The sequence below is a fragment of the Taudactylus pleione genome, unplaced genomic scaffold (genome assembly GCF_031769625.1).
Source record: "Taudactylus pleione unplaced genomic scaffold, aTauple2 ptg000788l, whole genome shotgun sequence".
NCBI lineage: Eukaryota > Metazoa > Chordata > Amphibia > Anura > Myobatrachidae > Taudactylus > Taudactylus pleione.
In genome coordinates this window covers 6165281-6185661 of record NW_028285190.1, presented here as the reverse complement: position 1 = coordinate 6185661, position 20381 = coordinate 6165281, and the positions used below count along the sequence as shown (strand labels likewise).

Below are 20381 nucleotides of genomic sequence, written 5' to 3'. Positions count from 1 at the left end.
AATGTTCGCGCATGCGCAAAAGAAAAAAACGTCAACTGCGCAAACATTGCCATTGTATGCTGCTCTGAATCAGGCCCTGAGTGACATAAAACACTGAGGGGCCCAATGTTAAGGTGGACACATTTGCATTAAATACGCAGCATAAATTGCTCCAGAAGAAAAGATACATTTTTTATTCGCAGTTTGCAAAGCTGGGCGTATCTCATACTGTGTCCATCTTTGGCATATGCACCAGTTGTATGGATAGAGAACAGTAGTACAGTATTTGCCTGGTTTATTGCAGGACCATCCACTAGGGCGGGGATAGTGCTGATACACTTTAGGGGCCATATTGGGAGATCCTCTAACCTTTTTAAGGCCTGCACATGGGGATACTGTGATAAAGATGATGCTATGTCCTGCTAGTATGATGGAAATCATGGTTCGGACCTGTATGAAGACTGCACACCAAAGCCATAAGTGGTAAATTTGTAGTCACACACAAAAATAATAATAATAATAAAAAAAACAACCAGTGGGTGATGTTCACCATGTAACTAACATATTAGGAATTATGATCTTGTGCACCCGTCTCCTTTGAACAATCATAAGCCTTGGAAAAGTCATTGTGGTGGTGATGAGGGAGGGGGTTACATAGTAAACTTACAATGACCATAAAATTATACTTTAAAAAATATGAGATATGGTAAGAACTTACCCTTGTTATCTCTATTTCTACGAAGTCCATAGGGTTCCACAGGATACCTTGGGGTATAGGTGTGACGTCAGTCGCAGGGCACCAAAGAGTTAAGCTTTCAGCCTCCCAGGATGCACTAGGTCCCCCTCCTATACCCCGCCCCCGGGCCAAGGCACCTCAGTTAGTTACCAAGCCATAGGCCGGAGGAGGAGAAGGAAGAGAGAGAACAAAGATCTGGACACATACAAGAATCACATTCTCACCAGAGGGAGACGGAAAACCGGTGACCAGAGCAAAGCCCATCTGCAGCACAGGTGCGACAGGGCGGGAGTCCTGTGGAACCCTATGGACTTCGTAGAAATAGAGATAACAAGGGTAAGTTCTTACCATATCTCATATTTTCTACTTCAGGGTCCATAGGGTATCCACAGGATACCTTGGGGATGTCCCAAAGCAGTATCCTTTAAGGGTGGGGACGCTCCTGTGCAGAAAGGAGAATCCGCCGCCCGAAGGAAGCATCCTGAGAGGCGAAGGTGTCAAACCTGTAATACCTCACGAAGGTATGGACAGAAGACCACGTAGCAGCCTTGCAGATCTGAACTGCCGAGGCACCACGTCGAGCTGCCCACGAAGGACCCACAGACCTAGTGGAATGAGCCTTCAGAGAAGGAGGGACCGGTAGGCCTTCATGAAAATAAGCTTCAGAAATAGCCATACGGATCCAGGCTGCCAAAGTTTGCTTTGAAGCAGGCCAACCCTTTTTACGGAAGCCATAGAGGACAAACAAAGCGTCCGACTTCCTAAACGAAGAAGTGCGGTCAACATAAGTCCTTAAGGCCCGCACAACATCCAAAGAGGCCTCACCCACGGAAAGACCCGGTGAGTTAAAGGCCGGAACAACTATTTCCTCGTTAATATGAAACTGGGAAACAACTTTGGGAAGAAACTCAGGCCGAGTGCGGAGCACTGCCCTGTTCCCATAAAAAACCAAGAAAGGGGGTCTACAAGAAAGAGCCCCTAACTCAGAAACACGTCTGGCCGAAGCAATGGCCAGAAGGAAAACAGTCTTAGCTGTTAGCCATTTAAGATCCACTGAGCCCAGTGGTTCAAACGGCGGTCCTTGGAGAGCCCTCAGGACCACAGCCAAATCCCAAGGCGCCACAGGTGGAACAAAGGGCGGCTGAATGCGGAGAACACCCTGCATAAAGGTGCGCACATCCGGGATTGTAGCAATCCTACGGTGAAACCAGACAGATAGGGCCGAAACCTGTACCTTCAAAGAAGCAAGGCGAAGCCCATGATCTAGTCCCGCTTGCAGGAAGGCGAGAATCCGAGACAGACGAAACTCCCGCGGTGCATAACCTCTCGGTCGACACCACTGGAAGAACGTATGCCACACGCGATGGTATATCCTCGCGGAAGACGGTTTCCGAGCTCGTAACATGGTCCGCACCACAGAGCTGGAAAACCCCCGGGACCTCAGCATGGCCGTCTCAACAGCCACGCCGTCAAAGACAGCCGAGTCAGGTCCGGGTGAAGGCAAGGACCCTGAGACAGAAGGTCCGGTCGTAGCGGCAACCGCAGAGGAATGTCCACGGACAGACCCTGAAGGTCTGAGAACCAGTGCCGTCTGGGCCACGCGGGAGCTATCAACAGGAGCGTCCCTCCTTCCTGTTTGAATTTCCGGATTACCCGTGGAAGAAGGGAGACCGGTGGGAACAGGTATGCGAACCGGAACGTCCACCGGACGGACAGAGCATCCACCAGAGACGCCCCTTCGTCTCTTGTGCGAGACCCGTACACCGGCAACTTGTTGTTGTGCCGGGACGCCATGAGGTCGATTTCTGGAAGACCCCACCTGTCCACCAGTAGTTGAAAAACGTCCGGGTGCAGGGACCATTCCCCCGGATGAACGTCCTGGCGACTTAGAAAGTCCGCCTCCCAATTGAGCACTCCCGGGATGAAGACCGCTGATATGGCCGGAAGATTGCGCTCCGCCCAAACCAGGATCCGAGAGACCTCTACGAGAGCCGCCCGACTGCGAGTTCCTCCTTGCCTGTTTATGTAGGCCACGGTGGTAGCGTTGTCCGACTGGACCTGCACCGGGCGACCCTGGAGAAACCGCTGTGCCTGCTGGAGAGCATTGAAGACCGCACGGAGTTCCAAGATATTTATTGGAAGCTCCGCTTCTGTCGGCGTCCACCTGCCCTGGAACAAGTGTGGACCCGAAACTGCTCCCCAGCCCCGAAGACTGGCGTCCGTTGTCAACAGGACCCAATTTGGAACCCAGAACGGACGTCCCTTGTTGAGGTGGGTCGTCTGTTGTCCTCCGTCACGAAGATCCTTTGCTGTCCCGAGTCCAATAAGGCTCCAAGATGCAGAATCCTCCGAGACGGGATTAGAGTGGACTTCTGCCAGTTGATTAGCCAGCCGTGCCGTTGCAGCAGTGCAATGGTCAGGTCCAAGTGGCGTAACAGGAGCTCTGGAGATCCTGCCACCAATAACAGGTCGTCCAAATACGGCAACATGCGGACTCCCTGCAGCCGCAGAGAAGCCGCCATGACCGCCATCACCTTGGTGAAAACACGTGGTGCTGTTGCCAGGCCAAAAGGTAACGCCCGAAACTGGAAGTGGTCGCTGCGGATTGCAAACCTGAGGAACTGTTGATGGCGCCAAAGAATAGGGACATGCAGGTAAGCGTCCTGTATGTCCAATGACACCAAGTAGTCCCCAGGTTCCAGCGCCAGAATGATGGACCGTAGGGTCTCCATCCGAAACTTCGGGACCCGCAAAGACTTGTTGAGTGCTTTGAGGTTGAGAATCGGACGATATGACCCATTGGGTTTCTGTACCAAAAATAGATTTGAATAGAAACCCTGGCCCCTCTGGGAGAATGGAACCGCCACTATAACTCCAGCCTGGAGCATAGTGTGCAATACCTTCCGCAGCTCCGTAGCCTTGTTCCGGTCTGATGGGAGACCCGTGGTGAAGAAGCGAGCCGGGGGTCTGTGCCGGAAGGAGAGGGCGTATCCGTGGGAAACCACCTCCAGAACCCAAGTGTCTGTCGTAGTGGTCGACCAACACTGGGCGAACTGTAGCAGGCGGCCTCCCACCCTGGGATCCCCCAAAGGGAGGCCCGGACCGTCAGGCCGCAGGCTTGTCATCTGGCTTGGGGGCCGGACGTCTGGTACTCCATGCCTGCTTCCGGGGCTTGACCGATTTCTTAGGGCCAGCCTGTCGAGGAAACGACTGTGGTTTGGGCCTGCCCTGGGCCCTAGATGACCGAAAGGACGATGGTCCCGAACCAGAAGGAGCAGCGGCCGACGGGAGACAAGCAGATTTGGCTGCCGCCAGCGTGGCCACAATCTTATCCAGATCCGGACCGAAGAGAACTTCTCCGGTAAACGGCAACGCTTCCAGACCTTTCTTGGAATCTGCGTCCGCCTTCCAGGATCGCAGCCACAAGGTGCGACGAGCAGCTACCGCTGCTGAAGAAATTCTAGACACCAGAGTACTAATGTCTAGAGCCGCCTCGTTGATGTAGGTGGCCGAATCACGGAGATTGCCAATCAACTCCGCCTGATCGGCCGGACAGTCGGATTCAAAAGAAGCCTCTAATGAATCCGCCCAGCGCTCCATCGCTCTGGCAACCCAGCAAATGGCCATAGCCGGCCGTGCTGCCCCCCCTGCAAGGGAATAAGCGGACTTCAGGCAGATTTCTACCTTGTGGTCCGTAGCATCCTTAAGGGAGGACATGGATGGCATCGGCAATGTGGCACTACGGACAAGACGGGTCACGTGAGAATCCACCTGTGGAGGGGATTCCCACTTAGCAAAATAATTATCCGCGAACGGATAAGCCACCGCCAGGCGTCTCTGCGGCTGGTATCTTTTGCCAGGTTGTTTCCACGCCTCCTCTAAATGGTCCACCAACTGACCCGAAAGAGGAAAGACTGTGGCATCGCCCTTCACATCTTTGAAAAAGGCATACTTAGATTTAGCCGCTGGGGGAACTTCGTCCTCAATCACCAAGGCTGTGCGGACCGCCCGAATAAGTCCAGGAATATATACTTTGGACTTAGCATCAGCGTCCTTAGTATGGAGAGGTTCCTGATCGTAAGGATCAAGAATCTCCCCATCATCAGACGTCCCTTCGTCATCCTCATAAGGAGCGGACAGAGACGCCACCGGCCTTTTATGAGGCCGCATCACAGACTCCCCTTGCAACACATCCGACAAGTGCTGGACAGAACTCGTCAGGGAGTTAACCCACGCTGGCTCCTGAGAACCCGGGAGCGGGGAAATAGGGAGACTGTGGGGTACCACCAATTGTCGTGGGAACCCCTGCATGGGTGACGACACCACAGACTGCTGGGACAAACCCCTCGGAGTAAACGCGGGCTGCGGAGCTAACTGGCCCACTAAAGCTGTTAACGCCTGAGCGAAACAAGCCCAGGGCGGCTCCTGTACCGGTGCTGTAACCATAATAGGCCGCGCCATGGACAAACACTGCCGGCAAAGGCCCTCCGCGCTACCCTCCTCGTCCGCTAACGGTACTTTGCACGTGGTACACTGTAGCCGGAGGGGAAAATCACTTTCAGACATGATGGCACCACGTATGTGACCTCTCTCACCAATTAAGTATTTAAATAGGCGAGAGACCACCCTGCAGCACCGCACCGCAAGGGCTTTAGCAGAAGAACAGGGACAGTAATAAAGCTGACAGTTTAGAGAAGAAAAGTTACAGGCAGCAGCGCTAGCACAGTCACATACAATGCAGAGAAATAACAATTCCTGCACTAACAGCGCTGATCACTCAACTACACAGACACAGGGCCTGGTAGGACACAGCGCTGCATACACAGACCTGACCACAGCGGAGGAGAGGTATGCGGGGGGACCCAGACCACGATGCTTCCGTCCAGCGCTTCCAGCAGCGTTCACCATGCGTTCTGGAGAAGATGGCCGCCGAGGAGCAGAGAGGAGGCTGGCCTGGGGGAGGAGCGCTGCCACAGGACCAGTCGGCAGCATGCAGAGAGGGCTGTGTGCAGCGGGGGAGGCGCCGGCTGTGAGACAGGGAAGGTGCGCTCCCCTGGCATGCATTTAACCCCTGGGACGCCGCAGCGCTACCGCTCTGCTGCGGTCCGCTGTCCCAGGGGGTAGTGGAAGCGCAGGTTGGACGCCTGGCTCCACGCTGCAGCCAGTCCCCAGGGAGCCCCCTGCCTGGGGACTAAGGACCATGTGATCAGCGGGGACCCACCGCGGGACCCCGCTGCTTACCTCTGTCCCCCTTGAATCCGGCCATGGTCCGGAGCATCTGGGGTCACCGCTAGCTGTGACCCCAGACGCCCACCAGCATCCCCGGATCAGTACCGGGGTTCTGGTACCGGCGGGGTGTAGGGAAGACAGCATGGACGTCAGGACTGACTGTCCATGCTGTTCATCCAGATGTGCAGCCACAGCTGCATGAAGAATAAGCTTCAGGGGCTCTTCTAGCCCCCACTCCAACAGGTGCACCCGACTCCGGCCGGGCACCAAACTAAACTGGGGTGCCTTGGCCCGGGGGCGGGGTATAGGAGGGGGACCTAGTGCATCCTGGGAGGCTGAAAGCTTAACTCTTTGGTGCCCTGCGACTGACGTCACACCTATACCACAAGGTATCCTGTGGATACCCTATGGACCCTGAAGCAAAAATGAATAATAATAATAATAAAAAAAAAATCTCACATATACTATGTGGCTAATGCTTGTTCAGATTCCAGGAGAAATAGCTGGCGCTCTGGGTTAACTCGTATGCGGCGGCTGCGATAAGAGCAGAAAGGCCTACTTAATGCAGATATCTGTTCGGGTCTCAGGAGGAGGTGAACAGAAAACTGCGCTAAGTGCAGTCTGTGGGCTGCAATTGAATAGCCCTGGGCAATGCTTTGTGGCTAATTGAAGCTTCGTGGATAATTGAATCCGACCCTAATAGCACTGTGTGCCACATAATTTGCAATACACAATTTAAACAAGCATTGGATAGCTGTCAGAGAACTGTAGGGTTATACAATATTGCTGTCTACTTGTTAAATTACAGTATATAGTGTTCATTCTAGCACCCTGCACCTGGTAAAACCCGTGCAGTTCCTCTATCCTGCCTGGGGTGTCACTGCCTGCTCTGGTGCTTCTAGCACACAAGCTGCTGTATTTCAGTAGTTTGTTGCATTAGCTGAGTGGGCTAGAAACACCAAAGCAGAGAGCGACACCCCAGGCAGTATAGAGGAACTGCACAGGTTTTAACAGGTGCAGGGTGCTAGAATGAAGACTACTATATTTATTGGACACTACTAAAACCTATCCTGTTTTAAATTCCAAGCAGAAATTAGAAGACTCGTAAAGGATAAGAGAGAATAAGAAGAGCTCAGACGATAGCATGATAAATAACTGACCTCTGGCGAGTAGGGATCACGAACCGTATGGGTGGAAAATGCAAAAATAGACTATGTTACTATTCCATTCTTGAAATCGCTGGCATTGCAGTCTAGAGGGCATTGGGTTACATTGACCGGTCACCTTTCACAAATGGATGAAATAGCTAACTTAGAAGAGCATATATACACATTAGATATACTTGATCTATAACCTATATCTTTAATCTCCGTGCCTCTGAGCTACAGTTAAAATACAAATTAGCGTTCCCGCTAGGCTGTTTTAGCGGGGCGCGGCGCCCTGCCCTCCTTCTGGAGGGCAAAAAGCACCCTGCCCTCCTTCTGGAGGGCAAAAAGCGCCCTGACCTCACAGCCTGCGGGAGCCGTTCTCACCCGCGGGACGCAGTGTCCCGCGGGTGGAGAAACATGCGGTGACCCGGTCACCGACGGAGAATAGACGCCGGGCGCATGCGCCCGGCATCTATTCTCCCTGTCTGCAGGGCTTGGGGGCTGCCCGGCGTGTCCGTAAGTGCCGGGCACGCCCCCAAGAGTGACGAAAAGGGGACGCGTCTTATAGACACGCCCCCTTTTCCGATGACTACGCCCCCTTCTCGGTCGCGCGCGCACGGGCATGCCCTCTCTAGCTCCGGCGCCCTGCCTCCCGCCGGAGCTAGAGGGAACACTACAAATGACACATCCATAGTATTGTATCAATAAATGTGAAAGTGAAGTAATAGTAAATAAAACAGCGTTGCAAAGCACATCAAAAGTATGTCGGCTAGTGTATACACGATATAACTGAACCATGTCGTTTACATATATCAGGTGGGTCGTGCAGGACGGCAGATCCGATATATCGGAAAGATATATCGTGCACATCTCCCTGTGTGTACAGGTGGCCGACCCATATGCTGGCCGTAGGAACTAGCGACAATGACATCACAACTGGTTCCTGCAGCCAGACAAATTGGTCTGGTGATTGGTAAATGTGTATGCACAGCTAGTCTCTGAATCAAGAAATGCATGCCTCATATTATAGTAAGCACTGATCCTAACAAAATCATTTACTACACAATTTCAATTAAAAGACAATTCCCATTCTTTGTGTGTGTGTTGCAACAGGTTTGATCCAACCCGCGGTACATAAGGCAAATAAAAAAAGGCTGCCCCAAATTTGCCAAATATTACTTAATAGTGGAACATGCAAAAGAATAAGAAAAATCAAGTACATACTACTCATTTCCATGTAATAATAATATTTGTACATTTGTTTAACAAATGTTAAACATACATGACATTTAAAAACTTTTGTATTTCTTAGCTTCAGCAATTCAATTAGAGCCTGCCCTAGCCACCCCCCCCCCCTTAAAAAATTATTTTAATTAGGGCGAAAACACATATACAGGGCGTCTCAATTGTAATAGATGCCTCCTGTTGTGCGTCTATACGAATAGGCGCCCAACGTGGTAATTCAATTGTTGCTCCATTCTGATGCCTAAAGGTTCCTACACACTAGGCGATGTGGTCACGATGTGATATTGTGTCCGATTTCCCCTTGAACTCTTCCCAGCAGTCGTGGGCACGACTTGGTGTTAAAAACTGTCCAATGTGACAAACGATCTATCATGCCTCCTAACTATTCCAGTGCATCGTGACTGAGATTGTCAGATCTGCCCTACAGCACGGCAGATCTGCAGATGCAATGTACGACCTGCAGGGATGCGCATCGGCATCGTGATAGTGAGTGGACACTCACAATTTGGGCATATTTTACACGATTTGTCGTCACTATGCGTCGGACTCGGGCAAATCATGTAAAATATCTCTAAGTGTGTAGGCGCCTTAAAGCTGGGGGGACACACATTCCTTCTCGCAGCCTGCTGAGGTGAGAGAAGAAATGTGTCTAAAGTCCGATTTTTTGGGCACCCTGACGGTGGTTTGTCTAATTGAATTTCCCCCTATTTTTTCCTCTTTTGGGTGTTTAAAAAAAAATATCACTAAAACATTACAAAGATATCGAATTAAGAAACAAATAAGACAAAAAGAAAAAAAATCTCAAGTGCTAGTAATACCCCTTTTACACCGGAGCTAAAACCCGGGTTTTTGAAGGGTTAACCCGGGCAGCTCCCTGGTGTAAAAGGGCAGAGGGTTGGATCGCCGGGTCGAGTGACCCGGCAATCCAACCCAGGTAACTAGCAGGGTTTAACACGGGAATATCCCGAGTCAGCGCCGGCAAAATTCCGGGTCTGATCCGGATGGGAACTTTGTTCCAACTCCGGGTCAGACCTGGAATTTAGGTGGAAAAGGGGTATAAGAAGTCTATACAAGGCCAACTTAATTAGCTAATACTTTTAACAAAACTATTATTAAATCTTTGTTTCATAATTTATAATAGCAACATAATAAAAACAATGTGACATAACTGCAAACCTATTTGCAGAACATGTTAGCAGTAAGCTGAGGCACATGAATGAGGGATTACTGAACACAATTTTATGAACAAGTCTTTAGAAACTTTCTTTCTGTATAATAAATTTGGATACTCTGACCAGGGCAAAAACTGCAGTAGTTTGGTACTGGAGGTGTTCATTAACAAATTTCATTTTTAGATCATTTTCGTTTTCTGGAACTTGGATAATGCCTCAACTACTGTAGAGTCAGATTGTAATGCACTAGAGAATGTAACAATTCAAAATGAGAAAGAAACATGCTGTGTCATGCATTATAATATATATATATATGTACTATATCTGTAGGCAATGACATTAATTCACAATTATTTCATAGGCAAGGACGTATATAGTTAAAGATCATCCAGTGCCAAAGGCTAAAGTCAAACAGTGTGGGAGAATGGTAGATGTTACTACTGGGCCTTTTGCATTGTGCCCAGAAGCAAGAGCTTTGCAGCTTTCCCTCAAATCTCTTCTAATGGGGCATCACTGTCATACGAGAAGCCGCTGCTGCAGGTGGATGGTCCTGTCAGGATGCATGGGATGCCACCAGATCACCGACAGTCCGGTTGCTTGAGGTAGCATCCTGATTGACCTAAGCTAGGTGTTAGTTCCAATATGGTGCCCAAGGAAATAAGGAATCTTAAGACATATTTACTAACCCTCATATTACCTGGAAATGTCGTGAATGTTTTTTTTTTTCCAATTATGAAAGGGCAAATTACCAAAGGTTTGTTTTAACCTAGCATGGTGGATCTGTGTTATGTTTCCAATACTTGATCAGAATAGTGCATGTTGTTCTAGCAGAAAGCAGAGAATTCCTCAAGGCAAGAATCCTGGAGAGAGGCAGGGATTGTGGTATTGTCTATCACCCCATTTTGTGATTATATTTAAAAGGACAGCCACAACAATGGGGTGAAACGACATGGGACCGTTTCTCAATTTCCCATGACTTACTGCTAGAGGATCATTGAAGCTCAATCAGAGATTCCAAGGAACCACTGACAGAAGGATCTACACATCTATGAATAAACTTGCTGCACTTCTTTCATTCAGTGGGCTCTAAATGATTACTGAGAAGGAAGATGATAATTTAAGGAATATTCGTAAACCAGGAGCTTACCTAGATCAGTAGCTCTGCACTCTTGGTGATAGTCTCTGGCTTCTTTTCCCCTTGGCGCCCATTGGATAATGCAGTTGGTGAGTCTGGATGGGGTGGTGAGCGCACCACCCCATCCTAGCACATGCAACTTACACAAGAAAAGAAGGGTCAAGTCTCCAACATAACATATGCAATCGAAAGCAGCAGCTAGTATTGCCAAGGAGCCACCCCTATCCCTACTATAACTCCTGGAGTTGCATCGCAGTGGGGAACAGATAAAATTCCTTGCTTAAAAATAGTAAACACTAAATCAGAACCAGCCACCAACACAACTAAGATTTTAGTCCTAACAAGATTTCTACAAAAGCCAGGTTCTCTAATTGTGTGTTTTTATATATTAAACTGTTAGAAGAAAAAACAAGCACTCCTCCGCATGCAGGAGGTGGTGATTTTGGTTAAAAGAGTGGGTGGTATTCTGTGCTGTGTGCGCTTACATAGGGAGACATGAGAGCTTGCCCTACATGCAGCTGCCACATTCAGTGAGGGACAGAGTCAGTGTGGCTCCAGAGGCAGAACATGGGCAGAGCTAATGCTCCAGGAGTTGAAGCCTGCAGGAGGTGCAGGCACAGGCAATGACATGGCTGTGTAATTCATGGTGTAGAATTGTTTGGGTCAAGTCCTTGTTATACGACTAACACCTTCCTGTAAAGTTATGGATGCCAGCATGACTGAGCCAGACCACGACTTGGGAGGCCAGATTAATTCAACACCAGTGTAGTAATATCCCCTGATGGCAGCTCTTAGGTCCTCAAAAACAAAAGAAAACCTCAAAATTATTTTTTTTTTTAAATGGTGCTTATAAATATGTAGTGACCATTGTTACATTAGTGTCCATTATTTTTTAATGATAATTGGGATGAATGGTGTCTACACTTTTAAGCAGGCTCCTCTACACTTTTAAGCAGGATCTTACTAAAATGTGTATACCTCTGCAATACATGTAATTGTCTTACTCAGCCAAGAGAAAAAAATTCCAGGGGCAAAAGGAGTCACTTTATATACATTCTGGGGCTGTATCTAATCAGCTGACTGAAGAGTTAACTCAGTGGTCCTCAAACTCTGTTCTCAGGACCCCACACAGGTCACATTTGCCAGGTCACCCAGCAGGTGCACAGGTGTAGTTATTACTCACTGACATTTTAAACAGATCCACAGGTGGAACTAATTATTTGTTTGTGATTCTGTGAGGAGATATGGAAAACATGCACTGTTTGGGGTCCTGAGGACCTAGTTTGAGAACCTGTTAGTTAACCCATTTGTTAGGGATTTCTCAATTTGATAAGGAAATGTACATGTCCTTTAATCTCATTAACAAATCTGAAGCACCACTCACCCACCAACAGTAAGAACTCCAAACACATGTTAAGCAGCATACACACGTAACGATTTTAGTAACCAACGATTCTCATTCAGATTTTCCCTTGAGAAAGTGAACGAAAATTGTTTACAAAAATCGTTGGTTACTAAATTAATGAACGATTTTGTCAACGATTTATTTTCATGAACGTTGAACGATTTTTTAATCATGCATACAGTGAATGGACATCGTTCATTCTGTACAACATGAACGATTTTCTGACCGAAAATCGTTATGTTGGACAGTCAGAATGGATGATGAACTACAAACGGGAGCGCGCATGGATGATTATCGTTCACCCAAAAGAAAAATGAACGATTTTTTAAACAATTTAACGATAACGACGTTGTTATAGCTAAATCGTTCAAAAAATCGTTACGTGTGTACGCACCTTTAAAAGTAAACCTTTGAAAAAGATCACTTGACCGATACACATAAGGGTGACCCTGCCTAAACTACATTCAGTGACTCCACAAACACTGCCTAGGAGGTGTCAGGAATTTTTGTGGATTATATGAAATTCTTGTACCTGTAATTCAGTAAGCAGTTTCATCTGGTCATTTTCTGTGGTCCACCAGTTGGATTTTGTTTGTATGTGTTGAATTCTTTTTTTTTATTGTGAAAGTGCAATTTATAAATAGAATCGGTAACATTTTAAAGAAGGCATTATGGCAGATTGTTTTTCTTTCCTATCCTGCAAATGAGCTTGGATTGAGAATCAGTTTAGGCAGAAAGAGCGGTTTACCTGAATGGTGGATTGCCATGTGTAAGCATATTGCCGATATTTCTTGGGGCCATTTGGATACTACCTGGATCCTATCACCTCTTCATTTCTCATCTACACTTTGGGGTCAATTATCAAATCAGACTACAGATGTGCCCACATACATCTATCCTCTGTGCGCTACAAGTCGTGCCACACAACGCGGGAGCTCAGTGTGACTTGGTAGTTCCGAGCGTCTTTTTACCTTTAAATGCGTCTTATTCGCAAAACAATGCAACTAGATAAAATGATAAGATTAAAATGATATGCCTATGTTCTGTGTCTTACTGCGGGTGTATCTGCATGTTAATTGCTACATTACAGTGTTACAGCCACTGACACTGTAACATAGCATTTTGCATGCAGATACACCCGCACTCGCTCACAGAACATAGGTATGCTGCATATAATTTTATTCAGCAGAAGCTGCTTGTGCTATCGTGTCAGACGCATTTCAAGGTAAAAAAAGACGCTAGGCGCAGCAGAGTCATGCCACGGCACGGTGCGACTAGAAGGGCTGCTTAACGCGCAAGGAGGCTAGATGTATGTGGACACATCTGTATACTAGGTTTGTTGCGTTTTCTCTTTTTTATTTAAGCTTTAGTGAATCGACCTTAGGAGGATTCATCAAAAGAAGGAACAAAGCAGGAAGAAAACAGTTGAAGACCCTTCCTTATAGTTATACGGTGAAGTAGTCACTGCAGACCAGGCTCCAGTGTGAACGGTGCCAACCCGGGCCTTCGGCGCGGTGTAAAAGGGGTCTGTCCTGGGTCAGATCCAGTTTGGAAACATTTTCCAAATCCCGGGTCAGACTCGGGACTTTGGTATAAAAGTGGTATTAGTGTTCCTGCCAGCTTGTTTTAGCGGGACGTCCCCTGGCCGATTTTAAAAGGGCAAAATGTGCTCTGCCCCTTTAGCGGTGCCTCGCTAAAACAGCATGCCCTAAGTTGCGGTGACCAATCACCGCCGGCTGAAAAGACGGGATGGGTATGAATTACCGGCAGTCGGGATGCCAGCTGTCAAAATACAATGCTCGGTATCCTGACAGGGGTTAGGCAAGTATCCTAATACTCTCCCTCAAACCCTAACCCTCTTTTTCTGCACCCTAACCCTCTCTACCCCGCACCCTAACCCTCCCCCCTTGGTGCCTAACCCTAACTCCACCCCCCCCCAGGGTAGCCTAAACATACACCCCCCCTGTAGCTTTAACCTAACCTGCCCCCTCGTAGTTTAACCCTAACCCTCCCCCAGCGGCTAACACCTAACCGGCCACGCTATCGGGATGCCAGTTGTTGACATTTCAGCACTGGTCTTCTGGCTGGAAGTGGGGATTCCAGCGCCGGGATTTCAAGAGCCGGCATCCCAACTGCATCCCGAGCTTGAGAGAAGCCCAGCACCTCTGTAAGTGACAAAATTGGAGGCGTGTTCCATGGACACACCCCCTCCCTGGCCAACAGAGTGCCCCCCTTTCAAGAGAGCACGTTACAGGTGAGCGCATAGGCTACCTGCCGTCACCCCCAGCCCGCACTCTAGCGAGAACACTGCACACTGCACCTTGGCCCCGGGTCATTCCCAGGCTTACCCCATTCACACTGAAACCATGTCTGCCCTGCAAAATAGTGTAAAAATCATCAAAAGTGGATGTTCCCTGCTCACTTCATCTCTCAGCGCTCTACATCGACCCAGACCCGCCAATTAGCAGCTTGGTAGCGTGACCCGGGTCAAATAACCCGGGTTGTACTTTTCACACTGCAGGCTACCTGGGTTGTCCGGGACTAAATCTGGTAGCGACCAGGGTCGAGGACCTGGGACATTGGACCCGGGTAGGCCCTTTCACACAGAGACAGGACCAGGGTTGACCCTGCAATACCCTGGGTCAGAAGTTTGGTGTGAACAGGGTAATATTTGTATATCTGTACAGTAGCAGTCCATACATAGCTTGCAGGATGAGAAAATGAGTGTTGCTAGGACTAAAGTAAAAGTTAAGCCCCCAGATTTGAAGTGCATTGGGGGAGAGAATAAACACTGCCTGTCTAGCTAGAGGAAGAGGAGGCACTCCATTATGTACTATATGTTTTTATTTATCTACCCGTCTCCACCAATGTAGAAAGGAGATAACCCATTGTAAAGGCTGTTATGGAGTATTGAAGTAAGAAAGTAGTATAAGCCTTGTGTAAAAGGGGCTGCCTAATGAATTGTAGTGTTTGGATAGATAGGAGGTATGAGCCAAAGGTGAATAGTATTTGAGTATGTGCAATACAAACTTCATTTTCATGGACAAACCCTTTAAAATGCATAATATATATATATATATATATATATATATATATATATATATATATATATATATATATATATATATATATACATACACACACACATACACACACAGTCAGGTCCATAAATATTTGGACATTGACAGAATTGTCATATCTTGTCCTCTATTCACCACCACAACGGCTTTGAAATGAAACAAACAAGATGTGCTTTAACTGCAGACTTTCAGATTTAATTTGAGGGCAATTACATCCAAATCAGGTGAACGGTGTAGGAATTACAACGGTTTCTATATGTGCCTCCCACTTTTTAAAGGGGCCAAAAGTAATGGGGCAAACTAAACAATCCTAAATCTAACTTTCACTTTTTAATACTTTGTTGCAAATCCTTTGCAGGCAATTACAGCCTGAAGTCTGGAACGCATAGACAACACCAGACGCTGGGTTTCATCCCTGGTGATGCTCTGCCAGGCCTCTACTGCAAATGTCTTCAGTTCCTGCTTGTTCTTGGGCCATTTTCCCTTCAGTTTTGTCTTCATCAAGTGAAATGCATGCTCAATCGGATTCACGTCAGGGGATTGACTTGGCCATTGCATAACATTCCACTTTTTAGCCTTAAAAAACTCTTTGGTTGCTTTTGCAGTATGCTTCGGGTCATTGTCCATCTGCATTGTGAAGCGCTGTCCAATGAGTTCTGAAGCATTTGACTGAATATGAGCATATAATATTGCCCGAAACACTTCAGAATTCATTCTGCTGCTTTTGTCAGCAGTCACATCATCAATAAATACAAGGGAACAGTTCCATTGGCAGCCATACATGCCCACGCCATGACACTACCACCACCATGCTTCACTGATGAGGTGGTATGTTTTGGATCATGAGCAGTTCCTTTCCTTCTCTTCTCTTCCCATCACTCTGGTACAAGTTGATCTTTGTCTCATCTGTCCATAGGATGTTGTTCCAGAACTGTAATGGCTTTTTTAGATGTTGTTTGGCAAACTCTAATCTGGTCTTCCTGTTTTTGTGGCTCACCAATGGTTTGCATATTATGGTGAACCCTCTATATTCACTCTTGTGAAGTCTTCTCTTGATTGTTGACTTTGACACATATACATCTACCTCCTGGAGAGTGTTCTTGATTTGGCCAACTGTTGTGAAGGGGTTTTTCTTCACCAGGGAAATAATTCTTCTGTCATCCACCAGAGTTGTTTTCCGTGGTCTTCCGGGTCTTTTGGTGTTGCTGAGCTCTCCGATGCGTTCTTTCTTTTTAAGAATGTTCCAAACAGTTGATTTGGCCACACCTAATGTTTTTGCTATCTCTCTGATGGGTTTGTTTTGATTTTTCAGCCTAATGATGGCTTGCTTCACTCATAGTGACAGCTCTTTGGATCTCATATTGAGAGTTGACAGCAACTGATTCCAAATGCAAATGTCACACCTAGAATCAACTCCAGACCTTTTACCTGCTTAATTGATAATGAAATAACGAGGGAATAGCCCACACCTGTCCATGAAATAGCTTTTGAGTTGCTAGTCCCATTACTTTTGGCCCCTTAAAAAGTGGGAGGCACATATTGAAACTGTTGTAATTCCTACACCGTTCACCCGATTTGGATGTAATTACCCTCAAATTAAATCTGAAAGTCTGCAGTTAAAGCACATCTTGTTTGTTTCATTTCAATACCATTGTGGTGGTGAATAGAGGCCAAAATCTGAAAATTCTGTCAATGTCCCAATATTTATGGACCTGGCTGTGTGTGTGTGTGTGTGTATATATATATATATATATATATATATATATATATATATATATATATATATATATTATACATGTACTAGTTAATGAAAAGAAACAGTATCTGCAATGATTTGACACTACACTTTACAGGTTGAATGAAATAGAACAGTGCCCCAAAGATCTTACTGGCACAATAGGAAACATGAGCTGAAAAGGTATGGACCTTAGTAACAGTTCTTATTGCTTCATCTTTAATATAAAGACTGGTTGTAATACTTTTCTGATAGGGAGTTATCCAAAAAATTAGCAGTATTCATGCACTGTCAACAAGATAATAGAAAAAAAAAAAATAAGGATTCACTGACATATTTAAAAGGTATTAAGGCCGGTACACACTAGACAATGTCTAGTGTGTACTGACCTTGTTAGCGACGGGACCCGGCAGGGTGCCGGCATCGGCAAGTGCGTACACACTTGCCGATGCAGGAAGCGACAGCAGGGGCCATGCTGCAGTCGGCAGCATGGCCCCCGCTGACAATATCGCCCGCCGGACCTGCATGCAGGTCCGATGGGCGATGTCGTCGATGACGAGCAGGAACGCACAGAAATCAGCTACATAGTGGGTACACACTGCCCGATGTGGACGATATGTCGTCCCAATCCGCCGGATCGGACATATCGTCTAGTGTGTACCAGGCTTTAGATACAACGGGCGCAATTCAATTGTTTTAGCACGCCAGATCTCTCGTCTAAAGTGACGGTAGATCGCAGGGCGGTATTCAATTGATGCCGATCTTCGCGTCGATTGCGCCCAACGAGGTTGGGTTTAGCCGCGTAAACCGGCTACACCTGACCAAAGTGCTGCGCGCGATCTCGCAAAGTGCGAGCTGAAATGCTGGTAGCTGATCACACCCAACAGGAGCAACAAATGAATAGCTCAGTTAGGCACGAAGGGGGCCAAAAACAATTGAATTGCGGCCAATGTAGCAAGTATCCACTCGGGGTATATTTGACATAAGCCATCAGGAAGCAATGACTGCTTTATCAAGACTCAGGCAGCAGTTTATACCACTTACATTAATTAAAAAAAAAAAATGTTTTAGTGTGACTATGGAGTGCAACATTTGACAAAGCAAATTGTATCCTAAATCAGTGGTGTATATATTCAGAATCATAGCTTAACACAAAAGGCACAGAAGGGCAATCTACTAAATAAAAGAGGTTTTAATTACATTTAAAGCAGCTCATTTTATTTGTACATGCCAAATAGGTTAAACCGCTGGCATTGAACCCCAGGAGCAGACTGCACTCTTTGTACAATGCCCGCCCCCCCATCCCCAAAGCCTCTCAACAGGTATCCTATAACTCACTGCAGAGATCCCCAGCATTTCGAAAACCAAATACTGACAAGTCACTTCCTACAAATGTCCTTTTTCACATTTCCTCTGGCTGAGGAAAAAACGTGTAACAGCCATGTAACATACATGTACTTCAGTCCTGGCACTGAACCAAAAATAAAAAAATTGCAAAATAACACATCTGTCAGTAAGAGCAGGATCCCCCTCTGGGGTGACTGCAGATAGCAGCAGCTTTCTCTATCCCAGGAGGAGGTGGGGGAAGAACAGGACAGCACACTGAGCCCTCCCTCTCTCCCATGTCCTTAATGCTGGGCCATTGATTGAGAGTGGAGAGGGTTTCCCCAGCACAGCAGCAGCAGACACCTCGCACACAGAGCAGGAGGCTCATATAGACACAGGGTCATGTGGGAAAGGACACCACACACACACTGATCTGCTGCATTACCGGTGCATGCACACAAGAGAAGAACAGACAGGGCTGCAGCCACATGTGTGCACTCCTATAGGAAGCTGAGCGCACACTCTGCACGTTACACACTTACCTGGCACACACTGACAGGGGATCACACACACACACACACACACACACACACACACACACACACACACACACACACGTGTAAGGTAAGTGTCCGCACAGGCAGCACATGACACACATGGTAGCGGCTCCTCCTCTCCGTCCAGTCTGCAGCAGGACACAAAACACATCCACACTGGCCGGTGACAGCCACTCACCTCTTTCCCCTTCAGGCGCACCGTCTGCCTCCTGTCAGCCACTGGTGTGAGGGAATAAGGGACGATGCTGAGCTCTGGCTCTGCTGCCTGCCTGTCTGCTAGACGTCTCACTCTCGGGCTCCCGTCACCTAACGGGAGGAGGAGGGACGGGACCGTACATGTGACACGCGCCCTCTTCTTCTTTTCCCACCGAACTCCGAGAGCGCGGCCGGCGTCAGTAGCATAGTGTGCGGCGGCCGGGCTCGCGCAGTACCCGGCGCGCGGCCATGGCGGGAGGAGAGAGAGAGGGCGCGCGCTGCCCCTGGCGGTCAGTCACAGTGACTCCGCTGTGTGTGTGTACTGTGCACGGGTACCTGCTGGTGGCCGCTGACGTCACGCGGGTCTCTCGCGCTTACCGTCCCTCGGCACCGTCAGGTCAGTCAGTGTGTAGACTAGTACTACTACTGCTGCTGCTGCGACGTCACGCAGCTGTGAGCCGGTGACAGCACCGTAACCGTCTGTGTGACTCCTCCCGCGCCGGCCGCTCTTCTCTGACAAACGGAGGTGTCTCTGAGGCACTGGGGAGGGGGAGGTTCGCCGCGGCCCAGTCTAGTTAATGAAAGTTATGACGGCTTCTGGCTGTGTGCACAGTTATTACATACAGTAGTACACATAATACAGGAGCTTGTGATATGGATGCTGGGCGCGTTTGAGCTCTCTGGCTGTTGTGGAACTACAAAGCTCAGTGTGCTGGGTCAGTGCTGTACTGTACTCAGCACTGTACTGTACTCGGCGTGCTGGGTCAGTACTGTACTGTACTCTGCTTGCTGGATCAGTACTGTACTGTAGTCATACATACTGCAGACATCCCAAACTTGCATCAAACCCACACCACATTTCCTCATGTGCTCAGCTGCTACTAGTCAGGGTAGTGCAGATGAAATGGAGGATACTGTAAATGCAAATGAAATCATTTAAATTTTTTTTTTGCTGATCAGATATTAGCCCGAGTGGGGAACCTGGAGGACGTTTTATGCCGCCAGCGCTCTTCCCTATAGAGTCTGGTGCCTCAGGCACCTGCCCATACACTGACTTAACTGCAAAGCTGACAAAATAATCAGCCCAGGCTTCTCGCTTTGCTTCAGGCGCAGTCATTATTTTTAGACTGCATAGTTGCTTCTGGCTTTTGCCGTATCTTAAGTCTAGCCCCTATGGCAACAACTGGGGAACAAGACGTCGGAAAAGTAACTCGGTGTGGCTGGTGGGCATGCTGGCAGAAGGCTAGTGAAAGGCCCCACAGAAAAATGCTTCTTTCCAGCTACCTGATTTTGCGGCGTGTGCAATTTGAAAGCTTGCATTTCCCAAAACTGGTTGCCTAATAAGTTTTAAAACCTTTTGTCCCACATTTTAACTTGCATTTTAAATTGCCTTTTCTTAAAGGGTGACAGCTGGAGAAATCTTTATGTCACTTGAAAAC

General features: G+C 47.8%; 1 protein-coding gene across 3 annotated transcripts in view; it reads right to left on the bottom strand.

Moving 5' to 3' along the window:
* Nucleotides 1–19367, bottom strand: part of PALS2 (protein associated with LIN7 2, MAGUK p55 family member) — a 224062-nt gene extending 204695 nt beyond the window's left edge. The window contains exon 1 of one of the 3 annotated variants that reach the window (XM_088457818.1): nucleotides 19279–19367. The gene's annotated coding sequence lies outside the window, so the exon portion shown is untranslated. Of the gene's footprint in view, nucleotides 1–18925; nucleotides 19247–19278 lie in introns of those variants that run through there. The other 2 variants (XM_088457819.1, XM_088457817.1) reach the window with 2 other exon arrangements.
* Between the last annotated feature and the right edge of the window lie 1014 nt (nucleotides 19368–20381).